The sequence below is a fragment of the Pleurodeles waltl genome, chromosome 4_2 (genome assembly GCF_031143425.1).
Source record: "Pleurodeles waltl isolate 20211129_DDA chromosome 4_2, aPleWal1.hap1.20221129, whole genome shotgun sequence".
NCBI lineage: Eukaryota > Metazoa > Chordata > Amphibia > Caudata > Salamandridae > Pleurodeles > Pleurodeles waltl.
In genome coordinates, this window is record NC_090443.1 from 713221428 (window position 1) to 713244616 (window position 23189).

Sequence of the window (23189 nt, forward strand, 5' to 3'; positions counted from 1 at the left end):
GGAAAATATCTAAAGAAAGAGTGACAGCCATATTGCAGATGAATCCCCCGACATCCAAGAGAGACGTGAGGATCTTTTTGGGAATGGTGGGTTACTGTCATCAGTGGATTCCCAACTTCTCGATTATCTCTAAGCCTTTGGTAAGGTTGACTGTCAAGGAGATCATAGATGGCCCGGGTACTCTGACTATGTCCGAGAAAGAAATGAAAGCATTCATGGAATTGAGAGAGAACATGTGCAGGGCTCCAGCCTTAGGTATGCCTGACTACACAAAGCCATTTGTACTGTTTTGTCATGAACGTGATGCTTGTTCTTTGTCTGTCTTGACACAGGTCCATGGAGGTGCAAACCGCCCAGTAGTGTATTTTTCAGCTACTTTGGACCCAGTCGCAGCAGCCTTACCGGATTGTTTGCGTGCAGTCGCAGCAGTTGGTCAAAGTCTTACTCAGTGTGAAGGCATAGTGATGGGACATCCCTTAACTGTAATGGTCCCACACTCAGTTGAAATACTACTCACCCGGACTAAAACGCAACATATGACAAATGCCCGCCTGACTAAGTATGAAACCATTATACTAGGGTCACCCAATGTGTCTTTAAAAAGATGTACTATGTTAAACCCGAAACTTCTTCCTACTGAAAAGACAGATGTGGATGATGCTGAGGAAGTAGAAAATGATTGTCTTGAGGTAACAGAACTGTGCACCAAACAGAGACCTGACATTAAACATACCCAATTAGAGGAAAACGATTACATTATCTTTGTCGATAGTTCATGCCTGAGAGATTCAGTGGGAGTGCTGAGAGCTGGATACTCTCTGTGTACAATAACCGGTATCCTGGAAGCATCTTGGCTCGAACGAGTATACTCTGCTCAAGTGGCTGAATTAATTGCTCTTACTAGGGCATGCCATGCTGCTGAGAACCTAAAAGTGAATATCTATACAGACAGCAGATACGGATTTGGAATTGTCCATGATTTTGGCCAGCTATGGTCACAGAGAGGTTTCCTGACCTCTTCTGATTCTCCAGTTAATAATGGTGAAAGAATTAAGGAATTGCTGTACGCGATTCAGTTACCTCTTGAAATTGTCGTGGTGAAATGCAATGCTCATGTCAAGTCGCAAGACTTCGTGTCAATGGGAAATGGATATGCAGATCAAGTCGCAAGGTTTTGTGCATTGAACTGTATATCGTTCAAAGATCAGTGGGAATTGTTATCGGAAACTGAAAATGAGACATGCACAGGTTATGCATTGAGGGTGGTTGATACCATGGAAGACTTGAAATTGTTGCAGGGACGTGCCAGCAAAGAAGAGAAACGCTCCTGGCTTAAATTGCAATGTGTACAAAGACCTGATGATTTGTGGGTTTCAGATGAGGGGAAAATGGTTTTGCCAAACAGTCTTTTGTCACAGTTTGAGAGGTTTTACCATGGTCAAGCACATATTGGGAGAGATGCCATGATCAGGCTGTTTAAAATAGACTGGTTTAACCCGAAGTTCAGACAAGCCGCAGAAGTGATTTGTCACAGGTGCACTATCTGTCAGCAGATCAATGCGGGGAGAGGGACCGTGGTGAATTTGAGCCACATTGGGAGAGCAGTAGGTCCATTTAGCAGAATGCAGATAGATTTTATCGAGATGCCTGTGTGTGGAGGTCTGAGGTACGTGTTGGTGATTGTGTGCATTTTCAGTCACTGGATTGAAGCTTACCCTACACGTAGGAATGACGAAGTTGCTGCTTAGGGAGTTGATACCACGTTTCGGGTTTCCGATCACTTTAGAATCAGATAGGGGAAGTCACTTCAACAACGAGGTGGTTAAGCTCTTGTGTGCCGCACTAAACATTGAACAGAAGTTGCATTGTAGCTACTGCCCTAAGCATCAGGACTAGTGGAACAGATGAATGCTACCTGGAAGTCGAGAATGGCAAAAATGTGTGCAGCTACAAATCTGAAATGGCCAGATGCGTTGCCCTTAGTGCTGATGTCAATGAGAAATACACCCAACAAGAAAACAGGACTGTCTCCGCATGAAATTCTCATGGGTCGAGCTATGAGATTGCCTGCAGTGCCCGCAAATGCTCTTGTGAATATCACGGATGATATGGTGTTGGACTACTGCAAGGGTCTGGCTGATGTGGTCCGCTCTTTCTCTCACCAGGTGGAAGCAACCACATTGCCACCGATAAGTGATCCAGGTCACACTCTGAAAGCCGGTGACTGGGTTGTTGTCAAGAAACACGCAAGGAAGTCGTGTTTGGAGCCACGTTGGAAGGGGCCATATCAAGTGATATTGACAACTACTACTGCTGTGAAATGTGTGGGAGTTCCAAACTGGATACATGCCAGTCACACCAAGAAGGAGACGAGTCCAACTGATGAGGAACTTGAGTTGTCGAAAATAACAGCTAAAGGAAAGGAAGTCTCAGGGGCGGAGAGTAATCAAAGGGGAACTGAGACTGAAGGAGAGCCCGTTGAGGACGGCTTGGTCACTCAACCAGCAAGCAAAACCCGGGGGGGGGGTGACAGTGAGCCTATCTCAACTGAGGCACCAGGGGAACCAACGCAAAGAGAGGTTCTCCCAGAAGTAGACGGATACGGGTTTGAAGTTGAGCCCCTGACAGACCCGGAAGGCGAAGGAGGTGAGACAGAAGGAAGTCAGAGTGTTCAGACTCCTCCTGAGCCGCTTGTAGAGCCATCAAGAGAAAACACCATAGCACAAGAGGAGGGCATTGATCAGCAACCTGAAAAATCGAACAGTAAAAGGACATTGAAAGGAGATAAATGGCCAGAGCCACAAGCTGAAAAGGGAAAAGTGGTAATAGGTGAAACAATAGAAGAGGAAGTTGATACCACAAGAAGGGAAGATCTGAGTGAAGGAGAAGTGAAGGGAAATCGCAAACTGAAAAGAAAGAGAGTTGCAAACAGAAGATACGCAGGTCCTGAATGGGCGTATGCAACATCAGCTGAGTGGCAGCAAGAATTCTTGGCATTCTGTTTTGATCGAGAGATTCCAGGTCAATACTATGGCACCTGAATTTGACCGCAGAGAAGAGGGATTGTGTTAAAATTTAAATTAAGGCTGAAAAGCTGAGAGAAAAAGAGACTGATAAGTTACCGGATGTGACATTGTTAACCTGAATTGACTTTTGAAAACCGATTGTGACAAGCTGCTAACCTGATTTTACAAGGATCCTGGGAGTGAGTGAAGACGCTTTGAATACTTGCTAAAGAGAGACTTTGCTAAAGCAAAAAAAAAAAAAAAGAGCTTTAGACCTTCCTCAGTTGATTGTTGCCTCTATATTGTTCTGCTTTCTGATTCTATACAGATCATGATTAACCCTAGAGATGACAATAATAGGGGTAGGATTCGTAGATGGTTGAGTATGATCCTGGGTGTTGTGAGTGCAATAGTAATAATAGCTGTGATTGTGGGAATGCCATTGGTAGAAAAGAGTGGGACTAACAATGCTTCAATTCCTGAGGCTGCTATACAAACACCATGGGAGAAATTCCAGCAGGATACAAAATATTTGCATGAGGGAACTAACATGAAAGGGGAACTATCTACCAATGTTTTCTATCGCTTGTTGAATGAGTATGTTGAAACAATGGATGCGAATAATTGTTATGTGTGCACGAAAATTCCTTCGTCAGTACAAGAAGGGGTTACTTACCATAGTTTGCCACTAACCTATGGGATAAGTTGTAGTTTGCTATTAACAAGGCTTTATGATCAAGAATATATTCAATACTTCTATTTCAATCTAGATGTAGTGTTTTCTTTTGTTCCTATAAATGAATATTTGAGTAAGATAGATAGAGATCATAGTATAAAGATAGTTAGGGGTTTCTTTGAGCCTACACTGACATTTGGTACAGCTTATGCGCATCACAATAATCTAACCTGCTTACTAACGCCTGTAGAGAAGAGCTTTTTAGATCACATTGATGATAGAAGAAAAGCGTTAAAGGAAAAGTTAGCAAAGGGATTAGAAAAACTAACGTTTGCAAATGATTCTGCTTATAGTGCAATAAAGACACAAGGCAAATTAGCTATAGATGCATAACATGTAGGAAAGCTTTGAATATATAGGCCAAAATCTGACCATGACACTTTATTTGTGGGAACGAGTGAGTGCAGACGTGTTTTTGTTTCAGAATAAGTGGACATTCATGTTAAATGGACAGTATCCAGCGATCCCTGGGATCTATTACATATGTGGACTTAATGCTTATTACCGTCTTCCAAAGGGATGGTATGGGACATGTTATTTGGGAATAGTTTTCCCAAAGATCTACCAATTTGACTACTTAAGGAAATTTCCTAAATTTTCTGAATTACATCATACTAGAGAGAAAAGAGAAACAGCAGCTGCTGTTTGTAGGCAATATATTTGGAGCAATCATTCCTTCAGTGGGAGTTATCTTGAATTCAAAAAAGATTAGAAAGTTGTCTACTATTGTGGATAACATGCTGACAAACTTCACAGAGGCTATACTCCTGATGGATACTGAACTTGCTGCGGAGAGGGCTATGACTCTTCAAAACCGGCTTGCTTCAGACATTCTTTTAGCGAAAAGTGGCGGAGTCTGTAGGATGCTTAATGAGCGCCACTGTTGTGCATTCATACCCGATAATAGTAATAAGATTAGGAGTATGCTTACTAACCTAACCAGAGATAGTACAGATTTGAAAGAGCTGAAAGAACCTGGAGTATGGGAGAAGGTTGGAAAGGGACTTGCTAAGGTGGGAAGTTGGTTTAGTAATATTTGGAATGGGATACTTGCAAAAATAATAGGGGGAATATTGATTGTTTTAGCTTGCTTATTTGGACTATGGTTATCATGTAAACTTAGTAAAAGAATTAGGGAAAAATTGGCAAAACGCAATATGAGGAGGGAAGAAAAGAAAAGGGAGAAAATATTCAAAGCAAAATATGATAAGTGAAAAATGGGGGAGGAAATTGAATTGCAGGAATTAAGAAAGTGAACAGAAATGTTAAGCATGGATTTGTGTGATGACAAGTGTCATTAGAGGAGGGCTTGTTAGAGTGTGGTTTTCATAATCAAGATTAACATGAAATGTTTATGAACTAATGCATAATAATGCCGCATAGAAAGTGTATTAATGTGTTTTACTAAACGTGAGTCCGAAATGTGCCCACGGGGAGTGGCCACCATTATATACGAAGTTTAATTAAATTGATTAATAATGAAATAATAATGTTTTAATGTATGGTTTTATACTAATATTAGGAGTTATATGTTAAGGTTTTGCTAATTAATTCACTAGGCCTTAGTTAGCATGAGTCGAGGCCAAGCTGCCTGTTTCATATTAAATGTGTGTGAGAAAACAGGGCTGATTGCAGAGCCCCCATAACTTTTTGCCCCCATTTTCCACTTTTTGCTGGTGTTTTCCTGACTTTAAAGGTGCCCTGGGTACTGCTAACCAGTCCCAGGGCCTGTGCTCTGTGTAAAATGGATATGCAAATTAGGCTAATTGTAATTGGCTAAGTTAACCTATCTATAAGTCCCTAATATCTGGTAGGGCATGTAGGTTTAGGGACCACAGCATAGGTGGTGCACACCTAGGTGCACTGCTGAGGTGCCCAGTGTCATTTTAAAGGCAGGCCTGCCTTGCTGCCTGCTTTTAAATTAAAATTATATGCAAATTCGACTTTGGAATTAAAGGTACTTCCAAAGTCTTAAACTACCTTATTTTTACATATAAGTCACCCCTAAGCTACATCTGGCCCTAAATAACATACATGTGACATGCAGGTGGGCCATAGGCCTGGGAGAATGCCCATCTGAAGGACTGGAGCAATGAACATGAAACAAGATCACAATGTGAATTCATCACAAAGCAGGCATGTCACATCACTCATGCCACAACACAGATACACTAATTGTACCCTGTTTCATTGCAGAGGAAGATGGATCGCCTGCGGATATGCCTGTCCCAGATTACCCTGATGACATGGATGACGAGCTGATAAACATTCCCCAGGAGACTATCCAAAAGGTCCTTGAAACCCTCCAGACCCCACCTTCAGTCACAAGGAGGAGCACAGAACAAACAGCCATCGCAGAGGATCCACCCACCACCCCAATTGTAAGACCTGCCAGCTCCAATACAGCTGACGACTCAGAAGACACAGGCACCAGCTTTGAGAGAACTGTAGTTGGGGTACAGCGTGAGCTGGCCAAGGAGGTGCGGGTGGGGATGCAATCTATGACAGCCAGCCTTGAGGGGGTGCGTTTGTGCATGATGTCATCTTCAGATCAGGCAGCAGCTCTGCAAGCCCTAACATCTATCTTGCAGGAACAGCAAAAAACCCAGAAGGAAATCAGCACAGCTGTAATACAGTTGACCCAACACCTACAACAGCAATCCTGTCAACGCGTGCACAAATGCAACATTAAACCCCTCAGGGCCGACCTGGATGCCTACCATCGTGATGTGGCTGCTATTCTCAAGAACCAGCAGATCCTCCTTGCTGCAGTACTGCCCTTATGACCTTCACAGGGAGCAGCGACCGGGATGTCTGACTCCACGTCTTCTAACACTGAGGTGTGTGTTGCCCCTTCACAACCACCAACACCAATAACAGAGGAGGCAACACACACATCAGAAGAAGAAGACATGGAACAGATCACATTCACAAGGAAAAGTACCTGAAAGCACTAGTCCCTGCCACATGGCCAACTATTACCAAGGTCCTGAGCTTTGTAACATGCCAGTCTTGCGACAACTCTACTTAATTACTGTTCTGCTTACCTCTATATATCTTGTCAGCCTTCCCAGTGATTGTCTCTCTCCTACTCATTGGCAAATCCTGTCTCTTTACACTGTCTGAAACATCAACCCCAGCATGTCAAAAGCATTTCCGTAACCCCTTGGGTAGGATCACAACGTAAGATGTCACTCTAATGGACTCATAATCATGGACAATGTATAGATAGCATTACAGCACTTTTCAATAAATAGCACTTACACAACAAATCTGTCTCTGGGTAATGTGACATATCAACTGTGCAGTAGATAACTGAAATGTGCCTACTGTCAAATTACGTAGCTTGTCAATACAACTGTCCTGATATTATGTAGTCAGAGAAATCTGCACAGTGCCCATGATTGCATCATACTCTGCCCATCCTGAGGGACATATCTGATGAAGTGAGAAACCATACACCATCATGCTGTGTTGGACAGAATAATGCTTCCTCAAGGGATATCTAAGTCATCAAATATTGGCTGCAAAATGTTGTCACCATGCAATATAACAGTGCACACTAATCTAAGCAAACACTACAAAAACTGCATGAATGAAGGTGTCAGAGTTTACATACAAATAGGTAATCATGCTGAACGGTGTCACAAATGACGTATGTGAGTCATGAAGACAAGAATACTAGAGTGCCTACGAGAACTCATCTTATAAGGGTGTCCTTGATCATCACACTGCAGTCAGACCTAAAACTGTTCCCCCAGTACCAAGTCTGGAAGCACTGTGTGTGACGTAGAAAACACACTTATCAACAGAAACACATTGTCATCCATATTAACTGTGATTGGTGGTTGCAACAATGCTGGAAACTTTGCAAGGTAGCTCTGGGGTAGCTGCCAATCTTACAGCTCAGTTGGGATTTGTTTGTAGCATAGGACACAAATGTAATAGTAAAAAATTAATGTACACTGATTCTAAGCCCAGGATCAAGTAACATTTAACACATACTGTTAAGGGTTAACCAAATATTTATTAAATGCTAATCACAGAAGAGGAAACTGAGGGAACAATCTTACCTACCCTAATCTACCCTGACTACTCATTACCCACAACTGTCCCTAACTAACCTAAGCTACACTTACTTATCACATGCAACAAAATGTTCTAAACATCCACCCCCCTTATGAGACGGGACACATGGAGGACAACACATACTAACCTAAACACATACTATACTATCCTAAACAAATATATATTTTTTTGTATTTATTATTTTTTATTTGTTTTTGTTTTTTTATTAAACACACAAGAACCCCAACATAGCCCCCACCCACCCACACACATGTAATAAGAAAAAATAGAAACAATCAGGACCCCCAACCCACTAACACTAACTAAACTAACAGCCTATACTAACCTAACATTAAGCCCCCTAAGCCCACTAAGTATAAGAACAAGGAAAGAGGAGGGAGGGGAGGGAATCATGTCCATATCAAAAACAGTCTAGAGGTTGGCCCTGCGGATGGTCCTCTTGATCGACTTCACACGCCGGTTAATGTGGCGCACATCCCGGCTCAGGTGGCTTAACTTGCGCAGCACACAGTCCATCTTCCGTTCCATGTTGTGGAAGGCTGCAGGGTCAACAGATGGAGCTGGGGCAGTCTGGATACCGGTGGAGGAGGTCTGTGTGTGTGTGGAGCCAAGGCCAGTGGGCTGTCCTGCACCTGTAGCAATGCTGGGGCCTGGAAGTCCGGCAGATGTAGGCACAACAGTCCCAGCTGTGGGTGGGGCCACCTGGCTTGAAGTGGTGGTTGTGCTGGTGGTGGGCAAAGTAGGGCCACCCTGTGGGAAGGCCCTCCATGCCCCAGAGGCCCGTTCATGGCGATATCGACAGACCATCCTCCTGAACCCCGACTCCACCAGCAGGATGTGATGGTATCTCATGGCCCGCCGCTGGAATTCACGGACCTGGTCTGGAGTCATGTTTGCAGCTGTGAAGACAGATGCAAATATTCTACATTAGTAACTGCATTGTGTGAAATGACACAAGAAGTTAATCAGACAATACATCTACTGTACTTGTAACAGCTCATATCACAATACAGATCATTGAATGTCCCTGAGGAAGTACATGGCAGGCCAGCCTACAAAGGTCCCATCATACAAAGCACATTCATAACCTACAAGATGGGTAACAACTGGCTTTGACTTGCCATCTGAGTTCTGCCAGTTATCAGCTAACAATCATGCTGCATATCCTCTGCCAAGACCTGGGCTACAAATGTCAGTGTACAGAATGCAAAATTAAAGCCACATGGTCTGCAAGTTGTAACTGGACTTGCCTGTATAGTACCAAGTGCCAAACCTGAGTGTGTTTACTAGGTTCCAACCAAACAGTCACTTATTCACATGCATGTGTAACATACTGGTAGCATCAGTACTAGGTACCCCATTCACAAACCCATGCCTGTGTTTGAGGGTGGGGGGGTGGATAAACAACTATCAATTTCCAACAACATGTACACGGAGGAGTGTATAGAAAACTCCACATGTGTTTGGCTCTACACACACACCACAGGTAAGGTCTATCAACAATTAGGAGTCAGCAAACCCTAGACCAATCATAGGGCCATACATGTCAGGAAATACAGAACTTGGTGCACCACATATACTTCCAGTAAGGCCTGACGTACATCAGACACAGAGTTGCAAGAACACCCATGATCATGATTAGCATGCACACCTAGGCCATTGCACTCAAGCTCCACATACTTGTAGCACTACATGTGGAAGTACATGCTGCTAGGAGGTTCTACCTACAGTTTAATAAGTACCTTGGTAAATAGGGAAGCAGAAGTCTATTGGAAAGCAATTTGCTGTACCAATCTTGGAGAGTGTGGGTCTGACAGGCTGACTAAATCTGAGCTGACTTCCAGTGCGACTCTTGTTGATACAAGTGTCATCCACATGACTCACCCCAGTACTCACTGTGGTGCCTACAGGAATGGCCTACAATCCCTAGATAATACCATAGGATACACATTGGCCAACTCAAAACATTTGAGAAACTGAAATCCCACTCATGGAACAAGACAAATGATTGCCCAACGCATCACACCTTGCTATGCGTTCAACACACAGGAGTCCATAACCAGCAAACATAACACAATAACACATAACAGACATATCAACACTTACTGGAGTGGTCGGGGTCCTCAAATTTAGCCACCTCTCCCACAGTGTAGGGTGCCGGTCCACCTGTGAGGCATGGAAGGAAGAAATGTGCTCAAAATCTGTGCACAGACCAACAATTTCATTAACATATACAATGTGTAGGCTGAATAAGGAAATGGCAGCCATTCCGGCTTGATGATACTGCATCTGATATACCACAGCCAACTTGTACATAGCATGGGTCTCCTGTGACAGTTACACACATATCTGCACACATGCATTGGCCCTAACTATCATGTGGTGGCAAACATGCCCCATCATTGGTGACCTGAAAAAAATATGGAGTGTAATCGTCTCATCATGTGCATCCAAGAGAGACATCCAAAGCCTGGTTACTTGAGGACTGCATTACCAGTCAAACATGCTATGTGGCCATGACACATTTATGACACATAGGTACAATGTACAGAGGGACAGGGACTTTTGTAAGCCCTCATGTTGTTACAGCTTATTAATTTGATGTGGCCCAGCTATGGTGATTTGCACCAACCATGGAGATGTGAACCCATGTGCATACCTTTGGACTGCCATCCCTAATTGGAATGTGGCACAACTAACTCCAACAAACATTCTAAGATGTTAGCTGAGGGCACCTTACACTTTTTCACAATGTTTCCAAATCCAGATCTCACATGTATCCAAAAAGATAAAGGACCACAATAATCCCAAACATTCATAGTACTTCCGTGAACGCTTTCCTTCCACACTCACCAGACTCACATGAGACATATGTCTGAGCCACTTTGCTATAATCAATTGACGTGAAGCCAGCACTCATTTTCTGCATCATGTAGTGATTCTAAAGTCAGTCTAGCTATTGCGTCAACAAAGTTAGCCAATATGTTGGTACATCTTTACTTCTCTGGCAAAAGTGCCCTATATAGACATGATTGGCTCCTATTTTGTTTGGTTGTCTGACACAAAGGCCGCACCAATTTACTTCACGGAAAAGTATCCTGTACGTTTGCTGAGCACGTGCTACCTGACAGCTAGCAATTGTGATCCTTCCCATAGTGCATCAATTATCCCTTTATGTTTCCCCAGCATTACACACAGTCAGCAAGTTAGCTGGAAGACATAGTACAAATCATCTGATGTCACTACAGAGCATTTAATCGTGCACATTTACATGATTAGCACTCACCAACAGGGCCACCAATCACGATACCCAGGTGGTCCAAGAGATCATACTCCCTGGTGATGAGGTCAGCCCACCGGTGCTTCAGCTGGTGGTCACTCCTCTGGCTGGCATACACACGCTGCAGGTGATGCAGCACCTTTCCCCACCGGATTCTGTGCGCCTCTGTGTGATACCCCTGTATCACCCTGCCCCCTGCCTCGATCATCAGTGGCAAGAAATGGCACACAAGCCATATGAAGCCCCCCAACTCCTCTTCACCCATCCCGCCAAGACGTGGCCTACCAGACATTGTAGAAATGTGAAAGGGAATAGGGGTTAAAGAAATAGAAAGGGGAAAAGGGGAAAAGTAGGGGTACAAATACAGAAGAAAAGTAAACTTAACCACTAAAAGAGCCCAACTATCCCCAAACTACCACCACCCACAACAGACTCCCACAAACAACAAAAACACTAGATAATTGGACAAATGTACACAAAACACAGTAGGAAAGTATACACCAACAATATTTATTTCACAAATTGACAATAGAGACAGCACACAGGACAAAAAAGCACAAAATCTTAGGACACCACTCTCTACACAGCCACACAGTCTAGAAGAACCATAGACTGCAAAGTGAAAGTGAAAATACACCCACTGTACATGATCTGTAAACAGGATATCCTATTACATCACTTCCTATATAAAATGTCCGCCCTTTTTCGCGTTATGCGTCATTTTTTGTCCACCAATACTGTATTTGCGTCATTTTTTTTGACGCACAGGAGTGAAAATTAGCTCGCATCCAAATAATAGTACATGGCCTGTACAAATATCTGGACACGGCCTAATGTTCACTTCTGTGCGTCAAAAAAAATGACGCAAATACAGTATTGGTGGACAAAAAATGAAGCATTACGCTAGGAACGCCAAAATTTCAGTGGATGAACTGGTTTTAGTCATTTTTTTAGTTTTTATGTTATGTTACATTTGGGACACATCAGAGATAGGCTGATGGCACCCACTATGGTGTTGATGGTGTATGTTCACATGTGTGACGTCATACTGCAGCGGACCATGATCCGCTACTTCCTTCACTGTATTTTTATGGTTGGCTGACGAACTAGATGGCCATATGTGTGGCCTACATATATGTGTTTCACAAATTGGGCATGTTTGGCATCAGGAGAGGATAGCAATGTAACGCACATATGTACAATACCTAAATGCCTTTGGCTCAATGTTTGTGCTTTGGCAACTAATGTATTTGTTGACCAAGTGTGTGTGTATCACATGAAGCATTATTGCACATATGCTTGTATGAATGTGACGTCCATGTGTCCAATCCTTAGATGCAAGTCATTGTGGAAATAAGAGAGGACATGTGTTAGTCATACATGTAGCAACATCCGTAATGTGGACTTCCAAGAGGTAACGTAGACACCACATGTGACAAAGCATGCACCTGATAGATGGCAGACGCTTGTTCATGTCAATGGTCCACATTTTCAACATCCTATGTCCTAGAGTTTTGGTAACAGCTTCCTAGGCACTAGTTGGTGAATCCCACAGTGAGTCATACACATGCATTGAGGAAGTGGGTATCATGTTGTTTGCCCAGCCAGACAAAGGTGAATCACAAATGTATGATGACAGCACACTTGAGGTCATAGAAGTGAGCCACAACTCTCAAGTGGCTGTGGTGGACCAGCAGACGAGGCAGCACGTGTCCACATATTTCCAGTGATCAATTGCACATAGGTGTCTTGTTCATGTGTGTGGTCCAATGATGATCCTGTATATTTTTTGGGGTGTAATTTGTCACAGTTCGGTCCAGGACTCTTCATGAGTCAGTGGCAGCTGTTCCTGTATCTACTGAGTATCCTTTGTTGATCAATGTGAGTACAGTGGATGTGGACATGAGAACCTACATGGGGATGGTCCCACCCTGTCGCTAAAGACGTGTAATGAGACAGTCAACAGGGCAAGCTTGGTGTGCTGAGTGAGATAATGTCTTAGGTGTCATGTTCTGGCAGGTGTCATTTGTACACAGGTTAGCCTCTGCAATTCCCACTGCATCTGGGAACATCATAGCCTCTGTGCTGATTATTCTCGCAGCTATTAACCACACACGGCCCATCAATATGTTGTGAGCACTGTGATTCTGTGTGTGAACTGTCAGGGTCCTGACATGTGTGGATTTTTCATGGACATAATCAGAGGTTGCTGGTTCTGCTGAAGCTCCCGTACCCAATCCCTGCATACAGCCCTGGGACACTGTCACACTTTGTCATTCATGCATAAATGAGACCCAGCCAAGGGATGGGCCATGAATTTTGCTTTTCACAGAGGATTTAACTCATATGGTACAGTTAAAAGGCAGATGATGCTATACAATGTATTTGGGTATGCATTGAAGAAGCCCATGCCCAAATACCCCCTGATGAATGAGAGGTTTGCTAACGCAAGTGTGGTACATATGTAGACACAGGGATACTTTAGTGTGACGCACAGACAGATGCCAGTCAGGCTGACAGAATGCAGGGTGAATCAGGATCCAGCAATTTGACAAGTTACATAATCAGTGGTCTGACTAAGACTGTTTGGAGGACGAACTAGAGAGTTGACATGTCAAACTGTGTATGTCCTGTGTTTTTGAAGGTGACATATGAACCCAAGGGCTGTGTTACACAGCTTAATTAGTATCACTGCTTAACGGTGTATTTGACAAAATGGCAACTCCTATGCTGTTCCAGGCATCAGCAGTGGCAGTGCTTGTTGAAATGGGTGGTGTGCATGGAGGTGATCACAGGTGTGGGCTGCATCTGTTTCTCACAAGTCCTGTACGTGAGATTTGCATTCTAATGGCCAAGAGACTTTTTCACACGGGAAGCAATCTACAGGTGCTAACAGGGCTTAGAAACTAGAAGCCAGTGTATTAATTGACCTGAGGTCCATGCAGTCAGATGTTCTATGACAATGGCATACCATAGGAAAGGGTGTAGCACACTGGATTGCTATTGTTAGTCTGTGTGTGTAGAGGAGGGAATATCAGGGTACACATCTTAGTATTCCAGGGACCTCTTCAGACAGGTGGGTTGTGACCAGGTGCATGGGTGTGTCAGGAGTTAGGAAATGGGCTGACATGTACATGGAATGTCATGTGCGCAATGCTGCTCATATGTGTGGCACTTGTGCTGTCTATGTACAGCTTCTATGGAACTCTGGTCACAGATAGTCCTTGAAAATATTGGATGCAGTTGGAATAACTGCTGTCAAGGGTCTGGTCAGACATTCCTGTTACTGATGCAAAAGCACATCGACTGCCTCATGTATGAGGCTTGTTTTCCCCTTACTGAGTGATGGGGTCTTAGTTGTGTGTCATATGCTGCGTTGGACCTTGATTTCAACATGTATGTGTGAAATAGGTGTGGTCCTCTGCTATTGGCCTTCAAAGGAGAAATGTACATGATATATGTCATTTACAGTGTGTGTGTATGTGACCATTGTATGTTACGCATCACAGTAGCTCTGGGATTTTCAGTGTCCTAATCAGTATATCAGCAATGCTCCATGAGGCAACACTCTTATTCTGATAGTTAGAGATGAAGGTGTGCAAAAATGATTAGCCAGACCGTGATATGGTGATTATTATAGGTGTTTATTTAAATTGGTTCATTAAAGTGGTGATGTTGGTTATATTTAAAATAAATTGTTCACGAAATGTTGCCGCCTGCGTATACCAGCGGCCGTGTTCTGTAGTTCACCGTCATGTTGCAGGCCAGCATCCTCCTCTTCCTCCTCTTCAGGCATGTGTGGCTCTGGTTCCAGGAGGGGAATGTTCCTTTTGATGCAAATGTTGTGCAATATTGCACATGTTAGGATGATCTTACAGACCATCTCCGGGGAATATAGGAGGCTACCACCAGTGATGTCGAGGCACCGGAACCTTGACTTGAGGATGCCAAAGGTCCTCTCGACTGTGGTGCGTCGTTGTAGGCACGCTCTGCTGCAGTACTCGGGTTGCCAATAGGTGTCATTATCCATGGCTGGATGCCATACCCCTGATCAGCTGCAAGAGAAAATGAATGGGATCATGTTGATGTAGCTAGCCCCATTGAAATCACCTTTCATGGCAGTAGTTGTCTTGTGTTGTCTGTGACTCTTCTGTGTTATAATGTCGCATCCTAGGCTTGTAGGATGTACCATCTGCATTGTGTTGTTACCTTGGCTGAACGAGTGTTTGGCTGCTGACCGTTTGTCAGTAGTATGTTTTGGGATTTGCAGTACAGTGTGCCCTCCCTAGCATTGTGACTTGTGATACAGGTGTCCGTGTGTCTTCACTGGGGGTGAGATGATAGTTCCATACGCAGATTCATTTTGACAGTGTTGTTAACACGTTCATATCAATGTACCCTGGACATCCCATACCTTTAGACTTATGCAATGGATTAATGTAAACGTCATTGGGACACTTACAATTTGCAAGGTGATATTTAGGCAACCCACTCCACACGTTGTGATCTTTGACGTCTTAACATTAGGCTGCACAGTAATTTCAGATGTGTGACAGGTTCAATGGTGACCTATGAAACATGGCTAGTGGTGTGACAACCTCAGTGTGTTCCTGTCCACATGTTGCTGTTGCGGTGTATGTGTTGTGTGTCCTAGAGGGTTGCTGTGCAGTGTGTATATAAGTAGGTTTTTGTACTTACCAACAAGTAGTCCATTGCCATACCGTCCATCCTGGAAGTGTTCATTGATGGTGCAGTGACGGAAGATGAATGAGTCATGGACACTCCCACGATATTTAGCCACGATGTTGGTGATCAATCCTTGGTGATCGACAATGGCCTGCACATTGATGGAATGTGTGTGCTTCCTGTTGCAGAAGAGGTGTTCAGTTGCAGCAGGTGGCACAAGGTGTACATGTGTGCAGTCGATTGCACCAAGGATGTGTGGGAAGCCATTAATGAGGTAGAACCCCTGTTTTGTTTCCTGCTGCTTCTGCAGTGTGTTAGGGAAGCAGATGTGGCGGGGTGTAAGTCCAATGATGGCATCCAGTACTTTGGGCAAAAAGGCAGAGAATGATGGTTGTGATATTCTGGCAACCAGGGCACCAGTTGTTTGAAAAGAGCCACTTGCCAGCATGTGAAGTACGGCAAGCAGCTTGGTTTCTATTGGGATGGTGTGGGGTGTCAGCAAAGTGGGTGCCAACTGCGGTTCAATGTTTCGCAGCAGCTGCTGTATGGCCTGCTAGTTCAACCTGTACCTCTGGATGAGGTTGTGTTCCCTGAGGCCATGAAGGGTTGTTCTGGGGCGGAAAATCCTCTCCTGCCTTCTGCGCTACCTTTGGGGTCCCTGCTGGTGTTGTTGTAGCTGCTGTTGTAGCTGCTGGGCTCTGCGTCTGCGTGCATGCTGGATAAGAATCACCTCCATGTCTCCCTTTTGCTGCTCTGCTGCTCTGCTGTTGCTTCTGTGTGTTCTGATTAAATACAGGTATGTTTGCCCCATTTTAACTCCTGCCCTGACCCAGGCATAAAATTTTGACGCAAATTGGGATGTGCGTCATTTTCTGGCTCCACCTCCTGGCGGTGCGTCATTTTTGCCCAAAAGCATAAATACGACGCACGGCCGTTTAAGTCATTTTTTGGACGGGAACGCCTACCTTGCATATAATTAACGCAAGGCGGGTTGCCGCATCCAAAAAATGATGCACACAGCGGAATTTTGTCGTCCACGGGCTCGGGCGGCAAAGTTTAAATACGGCCAACGTTTGCGCTGAATGTGCGTCAAACTTTTTGATGCACATTCGGCGCAGACAGAGTATAAATATGCCCCTTGATGCTTCTTTTGACAGAGACCATAGATAGATGTTTTCTAAATTAATGTTGCTAAATTGTTTTGCATGAAGCCCAACATGCTAATGCTAATTCGAGGTTAGTTAAGGGGTGCACTACACTGACGCAAATAGACAAATGACCGAATCTATGCTTTGTTGAATAATGCGCTAATGATACTCTGCTAAAGTTAACCCATGTTGACGTCGTGCTATGTTCTAATATTCATGATCTTTCCTTTGATGAAATCTTATTCGAGTTGCCATATTATGACAATGTTGATGTGTTTCTTGGTTTTGAGACTAATAAACTTGCTCGTAGAGTGTAATCAATAGGGAATAAATATCATAAATCGTGCTAAACTCTGTGTGGTTATTCATGACTGAAAGGTCATGGTGTGTTTCAAAGCTTATTGACGTTACTGATTGCTTAATTGATTTGCTTTTGTGATTATTGATAAGGTGATTGATTATTGATTGACATGTTGACTAGATATCTCATCTTAAGGAGACTTCAATCAGGGTCAAAAGATTCATCGGCCTAAAACGAGTCCCAGAGTGAATAAATTATCTAGATTGGGACGCGTTAACACTGTCAATGAGGGGAAATATGACCACATTAGGGGGATGGCCCAGCCCGACCTCATCTGGCCACTGACGGGTGTAGACAGGCCTGCTCCTGGCCCGGGCACGTGCAAAAGTGCATCCCATGCAGTGGGCTCACAGCGTTCTATAACTGCACCTCTGGCTGCAAAATGGTGGTGGGTGGCTCTCCTGCTTCTTACGCTGCTGGCTGCTGTAGTGCGGCCCCCACCAGGCTGATTCCGAGCGTCCTGTGCAGCGGGGTCATGGCATTCTCTAAGTACACCTCCAGGCACGAAATGGCAGTGGGTGGCTCTCCTGCCGCTTAGGCTTCTGGCTGTTGTAGTACGGCCCCCCGGCTGATTCCAAGTATCCCTGTCAATTGTTGGGGCACACATTTACACTTGTGCAGTGACAGTGGGCTGGTCAAAGTTGGCATAAAAGGGGTGACTTGGAAGCAAACATTATTAGCTGTTCTGGATGGGGACCCACAAAATAGTTTTCTCCGAGGGCCCCTCTGAAACTCACATTGCAACAGTCTGTGCATCTGTTAAATGGAAAGCAGAGGGAAATGGGTGAGATGAGGACTTACCATTGGTTGCATCCATGATGGTGTAGGTTTTGGCAGTCATCAAGCAACACCAGCAGTGGCAGGACTTGCACGATCAGCTCCATGACAGCAGAGGATGTGTGCAAGTGAGTAGAGGTGAGTTTCTACCTTTTCCCCCTCCTTTTCCACCAGCTCAGGTGTGGAGGTTTGGCCCCACAGTCACATTGGCATCAAGGTGCATTGTGATTGGACACTCAGTGGAACTGGCAGTCCGCCACATTTACGTCGACTAGGGCGGCCTGCATTTCATGGCGGTGATGGGGTTGCCGTGTTGGTTTTTTGCATATGATCCCACTCAACTTCTCATTAGTGGGTGGACCACCAACTTGGTGGTTCTCCCAGACCTGGGGCTTAAGGGGCACTGTTTCCACAGCAGTGACCTTACCACCAAACTCATAATCAGGCCCATAGCCTTTTATAAATGTTCATTTAACTGACTTTTTTTCCTACCTGCATTTTGTACCCACTTAACATCGTTATTAGGCAATTGTAGTTCCTATTTGTCAAAGTTTTCTGATAGTGGTCTATGGATAAGTTAAGACCATTTTAAAGTTATTATTTGGGTTTTTAGTGGAGGGGGAATGTGGGTAGGGGTAGTAAACATAAAGTAGTCTATCAGTTTGTGGTGCTTGTGTAGTTTTGTGTTAGGTTGTGTTTTTATGTTATGTTGTATAAAGCTGTAGGCTTTAATGTAGTGTGTGTAGTGTAGTTACTTTTATTAGTTATTTTTATTACTTGAGTGATGTTTGAAAATGAATGCTATATTGTCTACAATGAATTTGGGGCATATGGTATGCGAGGGTGGGTATATTGTGTTTTTTATAGGTTTTTTCGTTAAGTGGAAGCCTTTCCTTATTTTGAGATGCATTTGCTTTAGATTACAAGGAAAATGTTTTGGTTGTATTTTAACCAAGATTACTTATTAATTTTATTTTATTTTTTAATTTTAAAGGCATTTTTCAAATGTATTCTTTCTGGTTTTTACTAGCTTCTAGGATTGCATATACATTTTGTGGATTTATTTTGTGGTTGTTTTAATTTTTGTATTTTTCACTTACTTTTTGGTTAACTTTGTGGATTTGTTTGTGTACAAGCATAAGAGGGACAGGGAGATTCAATGGTCCAGTGTACACTCTCCCTAATAGTAATCATGAAAGCAGAACGGTACACTGTTCCAAAAAAGAGAGAGAATAAAAGAAATCCCCAAGCACTCCTATCTAAAGAAGGGGGAGCCCTCACACATCTTATTAGATGTCATGCTTCATCATAGAGCTTGCTCCTTGCCAGACTGGCACTGCAATGTCTGACGCGCCCAACCAAGGGACTCTTTGCCGGTGATCTTAACTAACAGTGTGTGCCAAGGTGAAAAGCACGTAGAAATAAATTTAAACTTACTGGCAAAGACCAAGAAGAAAGCAGGAGAGAAGAGGAAGCGTTAAAATTGACTCAGGAACCTCCAAACCCTACTGTATAGAATGTGGCAGGGTCCCGGTCAAGGTTAAAAACATTGTAGAGTGAAAAGGAAATAATGTTCCCAGACTCTACTAGAAAGATGGTAGAAGAAACCTGCTTCAACCGTGAAAAAAGGTCAACATGTTTAGCGCCTCACAACAGTACAACCGGATCATATGGCGCGTCTTCAGGGCCAAAAAGACAAAAACTTTTCCTGAACTGAAATGTAGACTATATACAAACGATACCTATATGAAACGAGCCAAATCACAACAAATGAGTTAACTCTATTGGATATGTTAGGAGAGAGCATGTGGCAAAAAAAGAAAAGCATTGGAACCATATTGTTTTCTAGATATACTGGCAAAAAGCAACCATGTCAAAATACCAAGTGTGGATATTTATTTAAAGTGACATTGCACTCAGAGTAAATATGGTGCCATGCTAAGTGGCTTGGTGAACAAATAAAAAGATGCACTACTGCTTACCATCCTCAATTAGGGACTGGACTTCAGGGGATAATGCGAGCCTCTAGATTGACATTGTGGGGGTTATTCTAACTTTGGAGGAGGTGTTATCCGTCCCAAAAGTGACGGAAAAGTGACGGATTTACCACCAGCCGTATTACGAGTCTATTATATCCTATGGAACTCGTAATACGGCTGGTGGTATATCCGTCACTTTACCGTCACTTTTGGGACGGATTAACACTCCTCCAAAGTTAGAATAACCCCCTGTATCTGTACAAGTGAAAAGGGATAGGAGACTTCATAATATCGTGGGATAAAACCTCAAAATGAGGAAGGACATGTAACTGAATATGAAAAAATGTATACAGATATCAGAACTCTGACCAAAACCACGTAGCTAGTATGGTCCGTGAGATACCTCTATTGACAAAACGATCGTTGATCCATATTGCTGTGCTGACCTATATGTTTATCAAAGAAAGTCAAATGCAGCCAATGTACATAGGTAGCTAAAGTAACGAAGTGATTGACGTATCTCAATTATTACTTTAGACATAAAAGCCCATATTTACAGTAAGATATGAAGAAGAACACTGCTAATGACCTAACTAACGATTGGTCGTACTGGCTGTAATAATTCTTAAAATAAAGATGCATAAGTGTCCGATAATTATGCCACACAGCCATATATTGTGAATAGAGTGTCAACAGTATGAAAAAACATCTCGAAAAAACATTAAAGTCACAGAGGAGAACTCACCTCTTGGGAGTCGACCACAGACACAGCTCCCAGGTTAACCCCTTCGCTGCCAGGCCTTTTCCCCCTCCTGTGCCGAGCCTTTTTTTGGCACAGGAAGGGCAGTTCGCGCTTAGGCCCTCATAACTTTTTGTTCACATAAGCTACCCACGAAAATTTGCATCCTTTTTTCCAACATCCTAGGGATTCTAGAGGTACCCAGACTTTGTGGGTTCCCCAGAAGGAGGCCAAGAAATTAGCCAAAATACAGAGAAAATTTAGTTTCTTTCAAAATAATGGGAAAAAGGGGCTGCAGAAGAAGGCTTGTGGTTTTTCACCTGAAAATGGCATCAACAAAGGGTTTGCGGTGCTAAAATCACCAGCTTCCCAGCTTTCAGGAACAGGCAGACTTGAATCAGAAAACCCAATTTTTCAACACAATTTTGCCATTTTACTGGGACATACCCCATTTTTACGATTTTTTGTGCTTTTAGCCTCCTTCCAGTCAGTGACAGAAATGGGCATGAAACCAATGCTGGATCCCAGACACCGAAACATTTCTGAAAAGTAGACAAAATTCTGAATTCAGCAAGGGGTAATTTGTGTAGATTCTACAAGGGTTTCCTACAGAAAATAACAACTGAAAAAATAAATATTGAAATTGAGGTGAAAAAATCTGCAATTTTTCTCTACGTTTTACTCTGTAACTTTTTCCTGCAATGTCAGATTTTTTAAAGCAATATGTTACGTCTGCTGGACTCTTCTGGTTGCGGGGATATATAGGGCTTGTAGGTTCATCAAGAACTCTAGGTACCCAGAGCCAATAAATGACCTGCACCCTGCCTGGGTTTTCATTCTATACAGGGTATACAGCATTTCATTTGCTGACATGTAAAGAGTAAAACCTTTGTATTTCCAAAATGGGCACAAGATAAGGTGTTGAGGAGCAGTGGTTATTTGCACATCTCTGAATTCCGGGGTGCCCATACTAGCATGTGAATTACAGGGCATTTCTCAAATAGACGTCTTTTTTACACACTCTCTTATATTTGGAAGGAAAAAATGTAGAGAAGACAAGGGGCAATAACACTTGTTTTGCTATTCTATGTTCCCCCAAGTCTCCCGATAAAAATGATACCTCACTTGTGTGGGTAGGCCTAACGCCCGCGACAGGAAATGCCCCAAAACACAACGTGGACACATCCCATTTTTTTACAGAAAACAGAGGTGTTTTTTGCAAAGTGCCTACCTGTAGATTTTCCCCTCTAGCTCAGTCGGCACCTAGGGAAACCTACCAAACCTGTGCATTTCTGAAAACTAGAGACCTAGGGGAATCCAAGATGGGGTGACTTGTGGGCCTCTGACCAGGTTCTGTCACCCAGAATCCTTTGCAAACCTCAAAATTTGGCTAAAAAAACACATTTTCCTCACATTTCAGTGACAGAAAGTTCTGGAATCTGAGAGGAGCCACAAATTTCCTTCCACCCAGCGTTCCCCCAACTCTCCTGATACAAATGGTACCTCACTTGTGTGGGTAGGCCTAGCGCCCACGAAAGGAAATGGCCGAAAACACAACGTGGACACATCCCATTTTTTTACAGAAAACAGAGGTGTTTTTTGCAAAGTGCCTACCTGTAGACTTTGGCCCCTAGCTCAGCCGGCACCTAGGGAAACCTACCAAACCAGCACATTTTTGAAAACTAGACACCTAGGGGAATCCAAGATGGGGTGACTTGTGGGGCTCTGACCAGGTTCTGTTACCCAGAATCCTTTGCAAACCTCAAAATATGGCTAAAGAAACACATTTTCCTCACATTTCGGTGACAGAAAGTTCTGGAATCTGAGAGGAGCCACAAATTTCCTTCCACCTAGCGTTCCCCCAAGTCTCCTGATAAAAATGGTACCTCACTTGTGTGGGTAGGCCTAGCACCCACGAAAGGAAATGGCCCAAAAAACAACATGGACACATCCCATTTTTTTTTACAGAAAACAGGGGTGTTTTTTGCTAAGTGCCTACCTGTAGGTTTTGGCCCCTAGCTCAGCCGGGACCTAGGGAAACCTACCAAACCTGTGCATTTTTGAAAACTAGAGACCTAGGGGAATCCAAAATGGGGAGGCTTGTGGGGCTCTGACCAGGTTCTGTTACCCAGAATCCTTTGCGAACCTCAAATTGACCTAAGATCCGCCGATCTGCCCCCAAGGGGGGGCAGAAATGGTCTAAATACAATTTGCCCCCCAGGGGAGCGACCCTTGCCTAATGGGCCGTTCCCCATCTCTAAAAAACAAACAAACAAAAAAAAAACACACAAAAAAATGTGCCCTGGCGCCTAGAGGTTTTTGCCCCCCCTGGGGGCAGATCGGCCTAATAACAATAGACCGATCTGCCCCCGGGGGGGGCAGAAATGGC